Raw genomic sequence first — 18,380 nt, forward strand, 5'->3', positions numbered from 1 at the left:
TAAGAAATTATAGATACGTTGGGGACGTATCAAGCATCCCCAAGCTTAGTTCCTACTCGCCCTCGAGTAGGTAAACAGTAAAGAATAATTTCTGAAGTGACATGCTACCAACATAATCTTGATCAATACTATTGTAAAGCATATGAGATGAATGAAGTGACTCAAAGCAATGGTCTATAGTTTGCTAACAAAAAGATAATGACTAGACAACTGAATCATATAGCACAAACTTTTCATGAATAGTGCTTTCAAGACAAGCATCAAAAGTCTTGCATAAGAGTTAACTCATAAAGCAATAGATTCTTAATAAAAGGTTTTGAAGCAACACAAAGGAAGATTTAAGTTTCAGCAATTGCCTTCAACTTTCAACATGCATACCTCATGGATAATTGTCAACACAAAGTAATATAATAAGTGCAATAAGCAAGTATGTAAGAATCAATACACACAGTTGACACAAGTGTTTGCTTCTAAGATAGAAAGAAGTAGGTAAACTGACTCAACATAAAGTAAAAGAAAGGCCCTTCGCAGAGGGAAGCAGGGATTAAATCATGTGCTAGAGCTTTTTAAGTTTTGAAATCATAAAGAGAGCATAAAAATAAAGTTTTGAGAGGTGTTTGTTGTTGTCAACGAATGGTAGTGCACTACAAGAAAAGTTTCCATGGCCGACGAAGTTGAAGTCGCGCCGTGGTTGCTGGTGTACCATGGCCGACGATTTTGGGTTTGTCCGTTTTGCATGTCAAAACGTTTTTTTTCTCGTTTTTGAGGCCACCTAGCCCGACGAAAACGGCCAAAATGTGGCGTATGGTGTCCCGGGACGTGGTGCATCTCGAATTCTCGGGTTCACCGGCCGAGTCAACGCAAATCCGCACCGCCGAGGGATGTAGGGCCCAGATGGCAGCCTCTATGGCATTGTTTTTTTTCTCGATCGCGCCATCTCGTTCAACGCTCTCCGATCGAGCCGTTTACGATGCAGGATCATGGGTCCCACATGTCATCCTCTATGAACCAAAATTCTTTCTATTCTTGGATTTTTTTGACCCCCTGATTTCTGGATACTTCCTTTTTCTTTTGATCCCTTGCCGCCTTGGAAACGTTGAGACCGCTGTCGCTAATTGGGACCCGCATGTCATCCTCTATGAGCAATCAACTTTCTTTTCTTGGAGTTTTTTTTGGCACCTCAAATTTGGTCACTTGCCTTTTTCTTTCGATCCCCTGCCGCCTCTCAAACGGTGATACCGCTGCTGCTAAATGGGACCCGCATGTCATCCTCTATGTACTATAAAACTTTCTTTTCTTGGATTTTGTTGGCACCTCATATTTGGTCACTTACCTTTTTCTTTCGATCCCCTGCCGCCTCTCAAACGGTGAGACCGCTGCTGCTAAATGGGACCCGCATGTCATCCTCTATGTACTATAAAACTTTCTTTTCTTGGATTTTTTTGGAACCTCATATTTGGTCACTTGCCTTTTTCTTTCGATCACGTGCCGCCTCTCAAACGTTGAGACCGCTGCTGCTAAATGGGACCCGCATGTCATCCTCTATGTACTATAAAACTTTCTTTTCTTGGATTTTTTTGGAACCTCATATTTGGTCACTTGCCTTTTTCTTTCGATCCCCTGCCGCATCTCAAACGGTGATACCGCTGCTGCTAATTGGGACCCGCATGTCATCCTCTATGTACAATCAAGTTTCTTTTCTTGAATTATTTTTGGCTAATCATATTTGGTCACTTGCCTTTTTCTTTCGATCTCATGCCACGTTTGAAACATTGAGGACCCTGCTGGCTCATGGGACCCGCATGTCATCCTCTATGTGCTATAAAAGTTTATTTTCTTGGGTTTTTTTTCACCCTCTGATTTTTGGCTATTTCCTTTTCCTTTCGATCCCTTGCCGCCTTGGAAACATTGAGTAAGCTGCTGACTCATGGGACCCACATGTCATCCTCTATGTACAATCAACTTTCTTTTTCTTTTGATCTCAAGCCGCATTTGAAACGTTGAGACCGCTGCTGCTAATTGGGACCCGCATGTCATCCTCTATGTACAATAAAGTTTCTTTTCTTGGATTATCTTTGGCTCCTGATATTTTGCCACTTGCCTTTTTCTTTCGATCTCATGCCGCCTTTGAAATGTTGAGTAAGCTGCTGGCTCTGTAACATCCCAATTTTTAAAATTTCAAACCTCATGCATTGCATTCATAAGCATCATGACATCGTTGCATTATAAGAGAAACTCAAAGTTATTTCAAAACCCCGAACCCTAAATGGCGTTATTAGCCACTTAGGCGTGTACGCGAACTTTGGTTTCAAACGTATTTTATTTTGTCTCAAATATGGTTCCATAGTGAAGCTCTTTTCACAAGAAATCCATCGATATCTCATTTGCATTTTTCGGAGTATTTTTGGCGCCTCAAATGCATTTATAAAATAAGAGAAGAGGATAGAAAAAAAAAAGAAAAAAAGGGAAAGAGAGGCCGACCCAACTGGGCCAACCGAATGGCCCAGCCAGCCAACCCCTCCCCGCGCCCCCTCCCTCTCTTTCCTCCCTGGGCCGCACTAGGCCAGCCCACCTGGCTCCCTCCCTCTCCTCTCCCTCCTTCCCCTGGGCCGAGCCGACCCATGCCACCGGCCCAACCGCGCGCCTCCACACGCACGCACGCGCGCCTGTCGCCCCGCGTCGTCCCCAACCGCCGCCCCTGCACGCACACAACGCACGCACACGACGCCCCTGGCCACGAACTCACTCCCGCCGGCCACTTCCCCCACCTCCCCACCTCGCCTCTCCTCTCCGTCCGAGGCTACCCCTATAAAGGCCCCGGCTCCCTCTCTCAATTCCCCTTCTCCTCCCCCGCAATCACGCCCCCAGGCTGCGCGCATTGCTCGCCGGAGCCGCACGCCGCACCTCCGCCTCCAGCCACCGCTCGGCGCCGGTGAGGGCCGAGCCAGGCCGCGCCGTCGACTCCCCTAGCTCTGCCACGCCGCGCCGCACACCGTCCACCGCCTCTCCTCCGCCGAGGACAGCTGCAGCGCCGCCGCCGGGAGCCACCCGAGCCGCCGGCCATCTCCCTCACCGCCGCCACGTCATCCGCCTCGTCGCCGGCCACGCGTGCGCCACACGTACGCCCAGTCAGCGCCACCTGGGTAATCCCCTTTTTCTCTTTTAATTCTTTCCAATTTCTGCAAACAGATCTGAGCCGTAGATGGTAAGTAGATCCAACGGTGCTAGAGTCTGATCCGCGACGAAGGGGTACGCACCAATCACGTTGCGCCAAGTGTCAGGGACACACCCTAGTCTGCGTTTAATCTCGGTTTCGATAGTCCGCGCTTTGCAAAATTCATAACCAGAGCTCCGCTTGTCCAAAAATTACAAACTTTATACCTCTGGAATCCTAAAAATATGAGGAACACTTTGGAACAATAAAATGTGGACTTATAGAAGTTTGATATTCATCCATATTTAAATGCCTAATTGGACTACTTCACCCATAAAATGAGATCTACATACCCTTTTCGGGTGATTCCTTTTGCATATGATTGCAAATGTTATCCTCTATCCAGTAGTACCAAAACCACCATTTGTTTACTGTACCAAAACACCTTTTTCAATTAATGGTAGTTGCCCTTCGCTAGTGCGACATAGATGGTTCGCAATAATTAAACCGACCATAAAACTTGACCATGGCATCATGCATATAGTGACAACCAGAGATCATTAAATGGAGTAAACTTGTGTAAATATCATATGCATCTCATGTCTATGCTTGTGCATTTGTGTTGTGCATTGTGTTTATCGTGCTATGTATGAATGCTTGTAGATTGCGACTGTGACAACTGCAACCGTTGTGACTGCGAAGATTGCAACTCTTCCCTCTGAAAAAGGCAAGTGACACACACCAAAAGTCCTAGTTTTAATTCCTGCACCGTAGTGTTTTTATAGTAGACATGTCTAGGGTTTATGCTTTGTGCTTGCTAGTAAATCCTAGTAGTTTAGCTATACCACTCCTAGACTCCCTTAGCCTCCATTAAATTTAGTTGTTACCTGCTATGCCATGGAAAAGGTTTTGATAGAGGTTAAGGAAAAACAACTAAGTTTAATGAATTACCTGGGTGAATGGTGGAGTTATGGAGAGGGTGGTTGTATCAGGGGGCAAGACCACGATGCTAGTGCACACTTGCGGAAAGTCACCCGGGCTTAAAGAGATTGTAGACAAATCTTGCTCATTAGCTTTCCGTACAACCACATGCTACTATGGCTCTGGCTTGACAAAGTATGTTGTATGAACCCGGATCCTAGGGGCCAGGTGGTGGTAGAGGGATACTGTAGGTGTAACGTGGCCCTTAGGGAATGGTTCGGGTGATTACACACAGAAGGTCTCGGCCACGGTCTACACCTGTCCTCTGAGCAAAATGTGCATCGAGGTAGAAGGATTGACCTGGCCATGTGGGTAAAGGTGTACAACCTCTCGAGAGTGTAAAATCTAAGTACTTAGCCGTGTCCCCGGTTATGGACAACTTGAGCGAACTGTCAAGTCCTTGTTCGAAGATCTCCTCATCCCAATTTCTTAAATAAAATTTGAATGGGTGAACAAGGGTAGGAAGGTACATTGGGGCTTTACCAATGTTACTGTTAATTGGTACATTGGGGATTTACCAATGTTACTGTTAATTAGATTGAAAGAAAATGTTTTGATAAATGATAGGGAAAAATTGGCTTTATGCAAAAAGAACCTGAGCTCTACCTGCCAGATGTGCACGTAGGTGTAGGATGCCTTTTGAGTCCACAAAAGTGTCCTTGCCAATACAATTCCAAATGTATTGATTCCTTCGGGCTGCAACGTTTGATGTTGCGAGTATCCCTAGCTGCCGAAGAAGATGTTAGGATCACGAGTCTTTGCCCAACATGTCCGCTCGTGGCATCCGTGAAGGAAGAGGACTCCATGCTATTTTCTTTCCGCTTGATGTTGAACTCGATTTATGTTTATGCTAGCCCTTGAGCTATGCAAGTTGTATCGAACTATTTTATTTTCGCTGGATCTTAGGTTGTAATGAAGACCTTTGCTACTTGGTATTTCATCTTAAACTGTGTGTTCTAGCAGTTCGATCCAGGGACTTGCACTTTATTTAAAGTGAGGTCACTATAGGCTCATGGGTCCCGCATGTCATCCTCTACGAACAATAAAAGTTTCCTTTCTTGGAGTTATTTTTGACCCCTGATTTCTGGCTATTTGCCTTTTTCTTTTGATCTCCTGCCCCCTTTGAAACAATGAGGACGCTGTTGGCAGGTCGGTCCCATATGTCATCCTCTGTGAACAATAAAAGTTTCCTTTGATGGATTTATTTTGAACACCTAATTAATTTCTGGATATTTCCTTTTTTTTCCTTTGATCCCCTGCCGCCTTGGAATCGTTGAGGATGCTGCTGCCTCATGGGTCCCGCATGTCATCCTCTCAGAACGGTAAATGTTTCTTTTATTGGATTTTGTTTAGCAAATGATTTTTGGCTTATATTTTATTTCGATCTCCTGCCGCCTTTAAAACGTTGAGGACGCTGCTGGCTCACGGGTCCCACATGTCAGCCTCTATGAACAATAAACGCTGAGGATGCTGCTGCCTCATGGGTCCCGCATGTCATCCTCTTAGAACGAAATGTTTCTTTTCTTGGATTTTTTACCAACATATTTTTGGTTTATTTTTTCTTTCCATCCCCTGCCGCCTTTAAAACGTTGACGACGCTGCTGGCTCATGGGTCCCCGATGTCAGTCTCCCCGTACAAGAAACATGTGATATCTTGATTATTTTGCAGACAATAAACAGTGTATTGCGCTCTGAGCTATTTCAAACGGATAAACTAAATCTTTATTTTTACATAAACAAACTTATATGTTGAATCTCCTTGTTTTTTTTTTGTTTTTGCGAAGCATAGGACTTTCCTGTTTTTTTAGAAAATTCCGAACTTTCCTGTTTTGGAGTGGGCTGAAATTGTACGAGTCAAAAGGCCAAGCAGGATAGTTCGAAGGCCCAGATGTCCAGATGCAGCCCAATTGAAATCTTTCTTCTTCGATTTTTTTCAGCCCCTGATTTCTGGCTACTTCATTTTTCTTTTGGTCCTGTGCCGCCTTGGAAACGTTGAGACCGCTGCTGCAAAATGGGACCCGCATGTCATCCTCTATGTACAATAAAATTTCTTTTCTTGGATTATTTTTGGCTCCTGATATTTGGTCACTTGCCTTTTTCTTTCGATCCCGTGCAGCCTCTCAAACGGTGATACCGCTGCTGCTAAATGGGACCCGCATGTCATCCTCTATGTACACTCATGTTTCTCTTCTTGAATTATTTTTGGCTCCTGATATTTCGTCACTTGCCTTTTTCTTTCGATCTCATGCCACGTTTGAAACGTTGAGGAACCTGCTGGCTCATGGGACCCGCATGTCATCCTCTATGTGCTATAAAAGTTTATTTTCTTGGGTTTTTTTCACCCTCTGATTTTTGGCTATTTCCTTTTCCTTTTGATCCCCTTCCGCCTTGGAAACGTTGAGTAAGCTGCTGACTCATGGGACCCGCATGTCATCCACTATGTACAATCAACTTTCTTTTTCTTTTGATCTCAAGCCGCATTTGAAACGTTGAGACCGCTGCTGCTAATTGGGACCCGCATGTCATCCTCTATGTACAATAAAGTTTTTTTCTTGAATTATCTTTGGCTCCTGATATTTTGTCACTTGCCTTTTTCTTTCGATCTCATGCCGCCTTTGAAACGTTGAGTAAGCTGCTGGCTCATGGGTCCCGCATGTCATCGTCTACGAACAATAAAAGTTTCTTTCTTGGAGTTATTTTTTACCCCTAATTTCTGGCTATTTGCCTTTTTCTTTTGATCTCCTGCCCCCTTTGAAACGATGAGGACGCTGTTGGCAGGTCGGTCCCACATGTCATCCTCTGTGAACAATAAAAGTTTCCTTTGATGGATTTATTTTGAACCCCTAATTAATTTCTGGATATTTCCTTTTTTTCCTTTGATCCCCTGCCGCCTTGGAATCGTTGAGGATGCCGCTCGCCTCATGGGTCCCGCATGTCATCCTCTCGTAACGGTAAATGTTTCTTTTATTGGATTTTGTTTACCAAATGTTTTTTGGCTTATATTTTATTTCGATCTCCTGCCGCCTTTAAAACGTTGAGGACGCTGCCGGCTCACGGGTCCCACATGTCGGCCTCTATGAACAATAAACGCCGAGGATGCCGCTGCCTCATGGGTCCCGCATGTCATCCTCTTAGAACGAAATGTTTCTTTTCTTGGATTTTTTACCAACATATTTTTGGTTTATTTTTTCTTTCCATCCTCTCGCCGCCTTTAAAACGTTGACGACGCTCGCTGGCTCATGGGTCCCCGATGTCGGTCTCCCGTACAAGAAACATGTGATATCTTGATTATTTTGCGTACAATAAACGAGTGTATTGCGCTCTGAGCTATTTCAAACGGATAAATTAAATCTTTATTTTTACATAAACAAACTTATATGTTGAATCTCCTTGTTTTTTTGTTTTTGCGAAGCATAGGACTTTCCTGTTTTTTTAGAAAATTCCGAACTTTCCTGTTTTGGAGTGGGCTGAAATTGTACGAGTCAAAAGGCCAAGCAGGATAGTTCGAAGGCCCAGATGTCCAGATGCAGCCCAATTGAAATCTTTCTTCTTCGATTTTTTTCACCCCCGATTTCTGGCTACTTCATTTTTCTTTTGGTCCTGTGCCGCCTTGGAAACGTTGAGACCGCTGCCGCAAAATGGGACCCGCATGTCATCCTCTATGTACAATAAAATTTCTTTTCTTGGATTATTTTTGGCTCCTGATATTTGGTCACTTGCCTTTTTCTTTCGATCCCGTGCAGCCTCTCAAACGGTGATACCGCTGCTCGCAAAATGGGACCCGCATGTCATCCTCTATGTACAATCAAGTTTCTTTTCTTGAATTATTTTTGGCTCCTGATATTTGGTCACTTGCCTTTTTCTTGCGATCTCATGCCACGTTTGAAACGTTGAAGAACCTGCAGGCTCATGGGACCCGCATGTCATCCTCTATGTACTATAAAACTTTCTTTTCTTGGATTTTTTTGGCACCTCATATTTGGTCACTTGCCTTTTTCTTTCGATCCCCTGCCGCCTCTCAAACGGTGATACCACTGTCTGCAAAATGGGACCCGCATGTCATCCTCTATGTACAATCAAGTTTCTTTTCTTGAATTATTTTTGGATCCTGATATTTGGTCACTTGCCTTTTTCTTTCGATCTCATGCCACGTTTGAAACGTTGAGGAACATGCTGGCTCATGGGACCCGCATGTCATCCTCTATGTACTATAAAAGTTCATTTTCTTAGTTTTTTTTCACCCTTCGATTTTTGGCTATTTCCTTTTTCTTTTGATCCCCTGCCGCCTTTGAAACGTTGAGGACTCTCGCTGGCTCATAGGTCCCACATGTCGATCGTATGAACGATAAAGCTTTCCTTTCTTGGAGTTTTTTTACCCCTAATTTCTAGCTACTTTCTTTTTCTTTTGACAACTGCTGCAAAATGGGACCCGCATGTCATCCTCTATGTACAATAAATCTTGGATTGTTTTTGGCACCTCATATTTGGTCACTTGCCTTTTTCTTTCGATCTCATGCCGCCTTTGAAACGTTGAGTAAGCTGCTGGCTCATGGGTCCCGCATGTCATCCTCTACGAACAATAAAAGTTTCCTTTCATGGAGTTATTTTTTACCCCTAATTTCTTTTGATCCCCTGCCGCCTTTGAAACGTTGAGGATTCTGCTGGCTCATGGGTCCCACATGTCAGCCTATATGAACAATAAACCTTTCCTTTCTTGGAGTTATTTTGACCTCTAATTTCTGGCTATTTTGCCTTTTTTTTAAATCCTGTGTCGGCTTGGAAACGTTGAGGATGTTGCTGCCTCATGGGTCCCGCATGTCATCCTCTCAGAACGAAAAATGTTTATTTTTTTGGATTTTTTACCAACTGATTTTTGGTTTATTTTTTCTTTCGATCCTCTGCCGTCTTTAAAACGTTGACGACCCTCATCGGCTCATGGGTCCCCGATGTCGGCCTCCCTGTACAAGAAACATGTGATATCTTGATTATTTTGCCTACAATAAACAGGTGTATTTCGCTCCGAGTCGTTGCAAACGGAAAAAATAAATCTTTATTATTAAATAAACAAACTTATATGTTGAATCTCCTTGTTTTTGTTTTTGCGAAGCATAGGACTTTCCTGTTTTGGAGTGGGCTGAAATTGTACGAGTCCAAAGGCGTCCAAGCAAGATAGTTCGAAGGCCCAGCCGGCCTGATGCGGCCCAATTGAAATCTTTCTTTTCTTGAATTTTATTGACCCCCTGATTTCTGGCTACTTCCTCTTTTTTTGTTGGTCCCTGTGCTGCCATGGAAACGTTGAGTATGCTGCTACCTCATGGGTCCCGCATGTCATCCTCTATGTACAATCAAGTCTCTTTTCTTGGATTTTTTTACGCCCTTATTTTTGGTCACTTGCCTTTTTCTTTCGATCTCATGCAGCCTCTGAAACATTGAGGAAGCTGCTGGCTTATGGGACCCACATGTCATCCTCGGTATTATAAAAGTTTCTTTTCTTGGATTTTTTTCACCCTCTTATTTTTGGCTATTTCCTTTTTCTTTTGATCCCCTGCTGCCTTGAAAACGTTGAGTAAGTTGCGGACTCATGGGACCCGCATGCCATCCTAATTTCTGGAGTTTTTTTTACCCCCTAATTTCTGGCTACTCTTTTTCTTTTGATCTCAAGCCGCATTTGAAACGTTGACACTGCTGCTGCAAAATGGGACCCGCATGTCATCTTTTATGTACAATAAAGTTTCTTTTCTTGGATTATTTTTGGCTCCCGATATTTGGTCTCTTGTCTTTTTCTTTCGATCTCATGCCGCCTTTGAAACGCTGAGGAAGCTGCTAGCGCATGGGTCCCGCATGTCATCCTCTATGAACAATAAAAGTTTCCTTTCTTGGAGTTATTTTTGACCGCTAATTTCTGGCTACTTCCTTTTTCTTTTGATCCCCTGCCGCCTTGGAAACGTTGAGTAAGCCTGCCGACACAAGGGGCCCGCATGTCATCCTCTATGTACAATCAACTTGCAAGATCTTGGAGCGAAAGAGCTTGTATAAGTGGGACCCATATGCCATCCTCTATGTACAATAAAAGTTTCTTTTCTTGGATTATTTTTTGCTCCTGATATTTGGTCACTTTCCTTTTTCTTTCGATCTCATGCCAACTCTGAAAAGTTGAGTAAGGTGCTGGCTCATGGGACCCGCATGTCATCCTCTATGTACAATAAAGTTTCTTTTCTTAGATTTTTTTACCCCCGATTTTTGGTCACTTGCCTTTTTCTTTCGATCATATGCCGCCTTTGAAATTGAGGTCGCAGGTGGCTCATGGGTCCCACATGTCAGCATCTATGAACAATAAACCATTCATTTGTTGGATTTATTTTTTACCCCTAATTTCTGGCTATTTGCCTTTTTCTTTTGATCCCCTGCCCCCTTTGAAACGCTGCTGGCAGGTCGGTCCCACATGTCATCCTCTATGAAGAATAAAAGTTTCCTTTTTTGGATTTATTTTTGACCCCTAATTTCTGGCTATTAGCCTTTTTCTTCTGATCCCTGCCGACTTCAAAATGATGAGGATGCTGCTGGCAGATCGGTCCCACATGTCATCCTCTATGAACTATAAATGTTTCCTTTCTAGGATTTATTTTTTACCCCTATTTTCGGGCTACTTGCCTTTTTCTTTGAAACGTTGAGGACGTTACTGTCTCATGGGTCCCACATGGCATCCTCTCTGAACGATAAACCTTCATTTCTTGTTAACGACAGGTTTATCAGTATTATTTTTGCAGACTAATACAAGCTCTTTCGCTCCAAGATCTTGCAAGTTGATAGATTAAATCATGGAATTATCAGGATATGTTTTAAATTTCAAATCCACTTTATGAATTTTTAAAAATACCGTTATCCATGTGGTTATGGAGCGATCAAGGATTTTCATATTGTGCATGAGCAGTTTCAAAAATTGGAACCCAATAATTCAAAATAAATAAAAACAACTTTTATGTAGAATCTCCGTATTTTTTTTGCCAATCATAGGATCTCGTGTTTCATTAGAAAAGGGCCGAAATTGCATGAGCAGAAAGGCCCATTTGTGGTTATTGGGCTTCGACAGTCGGAGCAAGTAGACCGATAACAATTACCATGTAGATGTTCGTTGGCAACCCAAAAGTGAAATATTGGGCCCAAGGGGGAAGGTTGAACAGTACTTTTTCTATTGGGAAGGTGGTACATGGGGTTATCCTGACAAAAAAAATGGAACATGGGTTACTGAAGGTTGCCCATTTGTGCCCAATATGTTTGTCAGCAGGAGCTTTACCTTCCGCCGCTGCCGCCATGGTCGAGCTAGCGGTACGGCGGCGTCTCGAGCTCGGGGTAGCGCAGCGTCCGCGCGTGCCCCAAATTAAGGTACCTATTAAGCGGAGATACGTACCGGCGACGAGCACGTCGGCCTCGCGACGGCACCTACGATAGGCTCGGCTGGCATTGGGGCATTTACCCCTAGCCTCTTCCATGCTCAAGTTTTATAAATGTTTCTGGCTCTGTTCAACACTGGATCAAATTTGTCAACATGACCATTTTTATGGAGTAGCAACGAGTTGAATCTCTCAAAACTCTTTAAGTTCTGCAATATAACGACTAATTGGTACTACCTTATACAAAATGATTACATATCCTTATTTTGGAAGCAAGCAATCACACACTTATAGTTTGCTAGTCAGCTGCACGTAACGTTAAAAATCGGCAATTATAATGAATAAACCTGTAATCTTCACTTAAAATGCATTAAGGAGCATCAAATTTGACAAATCAAACCATGTCTTACTGAAAATTGACATGTCTTTCTCATGCAGAAATGTAAAATTATCCATGCATGTGCGTTTATACAGGTTAAGTTTTGCACGTATTATTTTTTGTACTAACTTTTCTGACTACCTTCAAAGCTCCAATCTTTCTTCATCATCTTTGTTGTACCGCACTGATGCAAGTGAATGCGAGCTGCTCGCCGACGCGACTTCGTGTCCGCTATGTGTACTACGCCTTCTCCATCTAGTGCTAGTTACGCCTCCGTGCTAATTAATTCTATCCTAGTGCCTACATCCAAGCACAAACCTCTCGTCATTGCAACTCGTGACTCACCTCGACCATTGGAGCCCAATCACAAGAGCGAGCTCGATCAGTCGTCTCAACCAGAGAGGCATGTGTCTCATGGTTAGCTATCTACAACTTGTTGTCTTACTAAAACCGTGCCTATCATAGAGATCACCTCGCTGGTGTAGCAATGGCTGCAAGTAGCTGCTATGGGGATAAGGAAGAAAATATTTAAAAAATGGGGTGGGGCCAACAAGCAGGAAAGCTATCTATAGCTTTATGGATGTTTCTGGAATTGGGTAGAAAATAGTAGACGACACTGTAGCAGCGAATCCCAGAGACCAAGGCCGTTGGATGATGTCTAATGAACGGCAGAACCGTGTTCAAGAAAAAAACAGCAGAACAAAATAGGCGAAATTAGCTTGAATTTTGATAATAAATCTTGGGCATTTTCCCTCGAACATGATGTACTACTACTACTGTACTCAACTTTGGGTAGTCTCTGGACTAGTCTCCCTCGTCCACCAATTATTATTATTATATTATACTACTGCGGAAAGTTGAGGGGAGTCCCTAGTCCCGAGCACTTCGCCCACTTCCCCTGGTCTCATCCCAGAGATCTCACACCAACCACCTCACCGTCGACTAGCCGCCACCTACACCCCTCCGAAGAATCCCCAATGGCGGCGACGCCCCTACTAGAGCGCTCCTCACGCGAGCGCATCATCGAGTCTGGCCCACATGTCTTCCGTGCCTGCCGTGTGTCGGCAAGCACGACCGACTTCTCCGTCCGTGAGCCGCCGGCCGTGGGCGAGGGCGAGGCGTCCCCGTACACTATGACAGTGCACATCTTCTTCTCGAGGACGTACGAGCTCAGGAGGATGGCCGGCCCCCTCCCCGCCCCACTGGATGAGGACGATATCGCCACTACACCCTGCGAAGAGGTGGTGCTGGATCTTGGTTTGCCTCCGAGGGAGCTGCGTAGTGGGGGCTATGTCGTGCGAACTATGCGCGAGATTCTTGCCCGTGTATGGCTGCTCAAGAACCTGAACCTCACGGAGGAGGAGTGGGACATCATCATGCCTTACGATGTTATGCACCTAATGTGGCAGCAGGCGTGTCGTCGGGTCGGTGGCCTCCACTTCGACCTCACCCTTAGGGTGGACCACCGGCTCATCGTCAACTTGCTGGCGCTGCAAGACAGTTGGGTCCTAGTTGCGCCGGAGGACGGCCACTGCAGCATATGCATGCTGGGGCTGTCGCGGCGCACAACGGTGCGTCTCCGGGGATGCAAACACCCGTTCCATAGGAAGTGCATCTTCTCCTGGTTTGTAACGAACGCCAGCTGCCCTATCTGCCCCGATAAAGTGCTGACCCATCGTATTTTCGATTTGTAGCATAATATGAATAAAAACCCTGTATGATAGGGATGCCATGCCAACTTGAATCCTATGTCAAGAGAAATTCTATTTGATTGTGGTTATAAGATATTTTGCATTAGTTTGATCTATTATCATTCTATTTTCCTATGGGATATGACCCTATGAATCAAACAACCTGGGATTACTTCCACACAATTAAGTTTTACCAACTTTTAGTAGGACAACAAACATAAATAATTAGTCATCATGGGATTACAATCCAACGGGTAATTGTCTTCAGGACTCATACATTTTCCAAATAGAAAAATCAAAACAAATCATGGTTCTTCATCTCACAGCATGATACAGAGACAAGAGTCTAATCATCATCATCATCATCATCATCATCATCATCATCATCATCATCATCATCATCATCATCATCATCATCATCACCTCCGTCTTCATTCTGATATTCGTGCATGGTCTCATCCTGCTCGTCGTGTCCATTCTCCTCCTGAGATTCACCAGGTAGCTTCAGTTTATCCATCTCTTTGTCGACTATACTAACCTCAACAGTGAAATCTACTTCTCCATCATGTGCAGGGATACCTGTATCCAACGAGGTTTCATCAATGTCAGCAACTTTAGTTTGCCTAGAACCAGCGAAATCATCTTGCTCGGGCACCAATTATTGGATCCGCATTCTCATCCAAATCATATATGTTCCTTGCCACAAACTTTTGCACATACTCGCCATCCTTTTCTAGATCTGTCTTCCAAGAAAAGTACCTTGGCCGCTTGAGGTACCAAAATATAAGGATCATCCTTGTACCACTGAGCAGTAGTATTGACTGATATGAAATACCCATCATTTCTGGCACCTTTGCCTTTGTTTGGATCTTGGTTGTACCAGTAACACTTAAATAGAACCACAGATCGGACAGTAACCTTATCACTATAGAAGAACTGAATAACCTCTTCTATGTGACCATAATGGTCAAATGACTCTAATCTCTTCTTTCTGGTTGTCAAGTGATCTCCACTGGTTGTGATGCCACTATTTCGTGTCTTCAAATGTTGTTCACGCTCATAGGAGTTGTAATGGACACCATTGGCATTGCAAGCTGCAGCTACCAACACCCTCTTATCTGGACCACGTGATAGGACAAGGAGATCAGCACTAACAGCGCCTGGATTCTCCGCATGGAGTTTCGAGATCTACGATTACAAAATAGACAAGAGGTCATCTCATGTGAAAACACATAGACAAGTCAGAGTGCAATTGAACATCTTACATGTTTCTCAAACCAGTCCTGAAACCCACTCCCACGTGCCGATAGCTTTCCATTCGTTTCCATGTACAACCCTGCAAAACATAGCCAAGTCACCTGAATATATTTCATTTTGATACAAGTTCATAGTATATGCGAGGAACCGAGGATTTCGTGTGCATAGTACTCACTTAACATATTCATCAGCCTCTGCAGCATTATTCAAGCACATACCAAGACAAGTTGTTCAAATTCAGATCGCTCTAATGTTTTTTCGGTCCTCTTTCCTATTAGCTCAACACCATGATTAAAAACAGATCCTCCAACTTCCAAAATTCTGCGACCCCGGTTGAATCTGGTCTCAATATCAGGAATATATCTTGATGCAAATGTATATGCTTCAGCAGCAATATACGCCATTGCAATGCAAGCCTCCGGTCTAGCTTTGTTCCTAACTCGTATTCTTGAAAGTGCACAGTCGACGTTCTATAGGGTACATCCATCCATACTGTACCGGACCTCTTAAAAGTGCCTCATCAGGTAGATGAACAGCCAAATGCACCATCACATCAAAGAACGCTGGAGGATATATCAGCTCCAGCTTGCACAGGATTACTGCTATGTCCACCTTAAGACGTTCTACAACAGCTCTGCTTAGAGTTTTACTACATATTTCCCTAAAGAACCTTCCCAACTCTGCAATCACGTTGTACATATTTGGCTTCACTAAATCTTTAATGCCAATAGCTAAAAGCCTTTGCAGCAGGATGTGACAATCGTGAGTTTTCAACCCTTGGAGCTTGTTTCCTTCAGCATTGAGACAATTTGCAATGTTGGAAGCAAATCCGAACGGGAACATCACACCTCGGAGGTACTCACAAAATAATCTCCTTTTAGGCATCGGCAATGTGAATTCCGCGCCTCGAAACTTATAATGTTTTTCCTTGCCTTTGTTCACTTTGTCATTACGATCCAGCTTGCAAGTGCCTGTTAACATTCAATGTTGCACAATCAATCCTAGCATTTGAGCTATCTTTTGTCTTGGATGGAATGTTGAGTAATGTGCCGACAATGCTGTCACGTATATTTTTCTCCATGTGCATGATATCAATATTATGCCGAAGCTTCTTACCAGCCCAATACGGCAAGTCCCAAAGAGTGGCCCTGCGCTTATAAAATATTCTCGGTCTATCATTTTCCATTTCCTTCCTCTTGGTACATGATGCTATTTCACCTCCCATCTTCCTTTTGGTAGCTGCTAGACTCAGTTCATCTCCTCTCTTCTTCCTTTTTCTACCTGCTACTACTGCTGCTCGCATCTTCTCGTATTCTTCTCTCGCTGTACCTGCTGTGGCGGCTGGTGGTTTTCCTGGTTTAACATTTCGACCGCTTCTAGGTGCGCCTCCAACTCGTGACTCGTAAAGTGCTGCGGTTCGGTCTTTGCACGAGCTCGATCACCAATAAATTGCAATTTTTTATTATTTTTTGGAAACTGTGACCTATTGGAAGGAAACGGCGATGGCCCATATAACATATCTTGTTTATTATCCTCACTGCCAGCTGATCTGTATCACAGTGAACACATGCATTATAACCTGATGTTACTCTGCCTGACATAGTGCCCAAAGCTGGATAATCATGGGTGCAATACAGTACAGCAGCACGTAATAGAAAATTTTGTTCTTTAGGTTGACACACATCCCGTGTAGGGACACCCTTCCATAATGTTTGCAAGTCTCTAATAAGAGGCTGCATGAACACATCAAAATCCTTCCCAGGAGATTTGGGACCTGGGATGAGTAAGGCCATCATACAGTTCGACTGATTGGTGCATGTCCAGGGAGCCTGGTTGTATGGTGTAACTAGTACTGGCCACATGCTATACGAGTTGCTCATGTTTCCAAATGGGTTGAATCCATCTGTAGCAAGGCCAAGTCTCAGGTTCCTTGGATCCGCAGCAAAATCTGGATGATCCAGGTCGAATTGCTTCCATTCATCGCCATCGGCAGGATGCATCGGCAAATCGAGGTCGGGCGTGAGAATCTCTTTGTGCCATCTTGTTTCCCGAGATGTTTGTTCTGAAGCAAACAACCTCTCGCAATCTTTGTACAAGTGGAAAGTATCTCGGAACCTTCCAAGGAATCTTTTTCTTACCACCAGCTCCATCATGTTTCCATCTTGATTCCTTACATACTGGACTTTCATCGAGGTCATTATACTCCATCCAAAACAGTGCACAGTTATTTTTGCAAAAATCAATCTTCTCATATCCAAGTCCCAGTACATTGATGTACTGCTTCACCTCATAAAAGGATTTTGGCAGTCCAGCCCGAGGGAGTGCATCGCTGTATGTCTTCGCAACTGCATTGAAGGCTTTATTGGTTATCCCCTGGTATGACTTGTCATGAAGTAATTTCACAATTAATTCGAATCTTGACACAACAGAACCAGGGGCCACTAAGCGCTTAGCATCTTCTATCAGGTCATGGAAAATTCAATTTTTGTGATAACCATGGGGCTGTTGGCTTGCATATGGATACAGATCCCGTAACAAATTAGCAGTAGCCTCATCCTGGACGAGATCTTCAGGCTGATAACCATCGGAATAAAGAGGATCAATAATCTCGAGCTGATCATAGTGTTCACCGTGGTTAATCCACCTGATATATGCCTGGTCCATCCCATAAACGAATAAATGATCTGAGACTACATGTTGAGGCTTGGACCCAATATTCAAACATACGCGGCATGGACAAATCACTTCCTTTGTTGTGTCGCCGTCAGTAAAATCACTAACTTGCTTCATGAAGTCTTCAATACCACTCAAATACGTTGGTGTGTTTAATGAGTGAAATAATATCCAAGTTCTGTCCATCTGTTGAGGGAATAGATGGTCAAAGAAGCGATAAGCTATTTCAACAAACGAGTCACCTACGAATGTAAGCAAACATACCTGAGCAAACAGGTCGAATATAAAACTATAAATGCTACATTATTTGAGCCGATTTCAGCAAACGAACTGAGTGCAAAACTACGGCTACCTAGCGAACAGATTTTATTTTAGGCTGACCAGTGGGTTTCCCCACTTTGTATTTTTTTCTTTTTATTAATAAAAAGAGGGAAATATGTACAAAAGTTGTTGGAGAGCAGCAACTAAAAGGATCATAGATCCCAAACAGCAAAATATATATAAAATGTTCTACCCATGATATGATTTCCTCTTTGCCTTATGAACAAGGAGAGCAATTTCATCCTTGAATCTCTTGTGCCATCTGTAAATGCTTGGGGGGGGGGGCGAACAGATATATCGAAAGCAATACAATACCAACACATTCTTTCTTATTTTTTGCCGTAATTCCGCCGATCTATTAGCAGTGCAAAGAAGTCAAAAGTAATAAGATTACAAACAGGTCCATAGACCACCAGGGCCGTACCTGATAATACGGAGGGCCTGAGCAAAACAAGAAATAGAGCACCTCAACATGATCATTGGCAACTAAAATGATTTTATATATACTACTCACTCCATTTCAATAAACAATG

Source organism: Lolium rigidum, chromosome 7 (assembly GCF_022539505.1).
Source record: "Lolium rigidum isolate FL_2022 chromosome 7, APGP_CSIRO_Lrig_0.1, whole genome shotgun sequence".
Lineage (NCBI taxonomy): Eukaryota > Viridiplantae > Streptophyta > Magnoliopsida > Poales > Poaceae > Lolium > Lolium rigidum.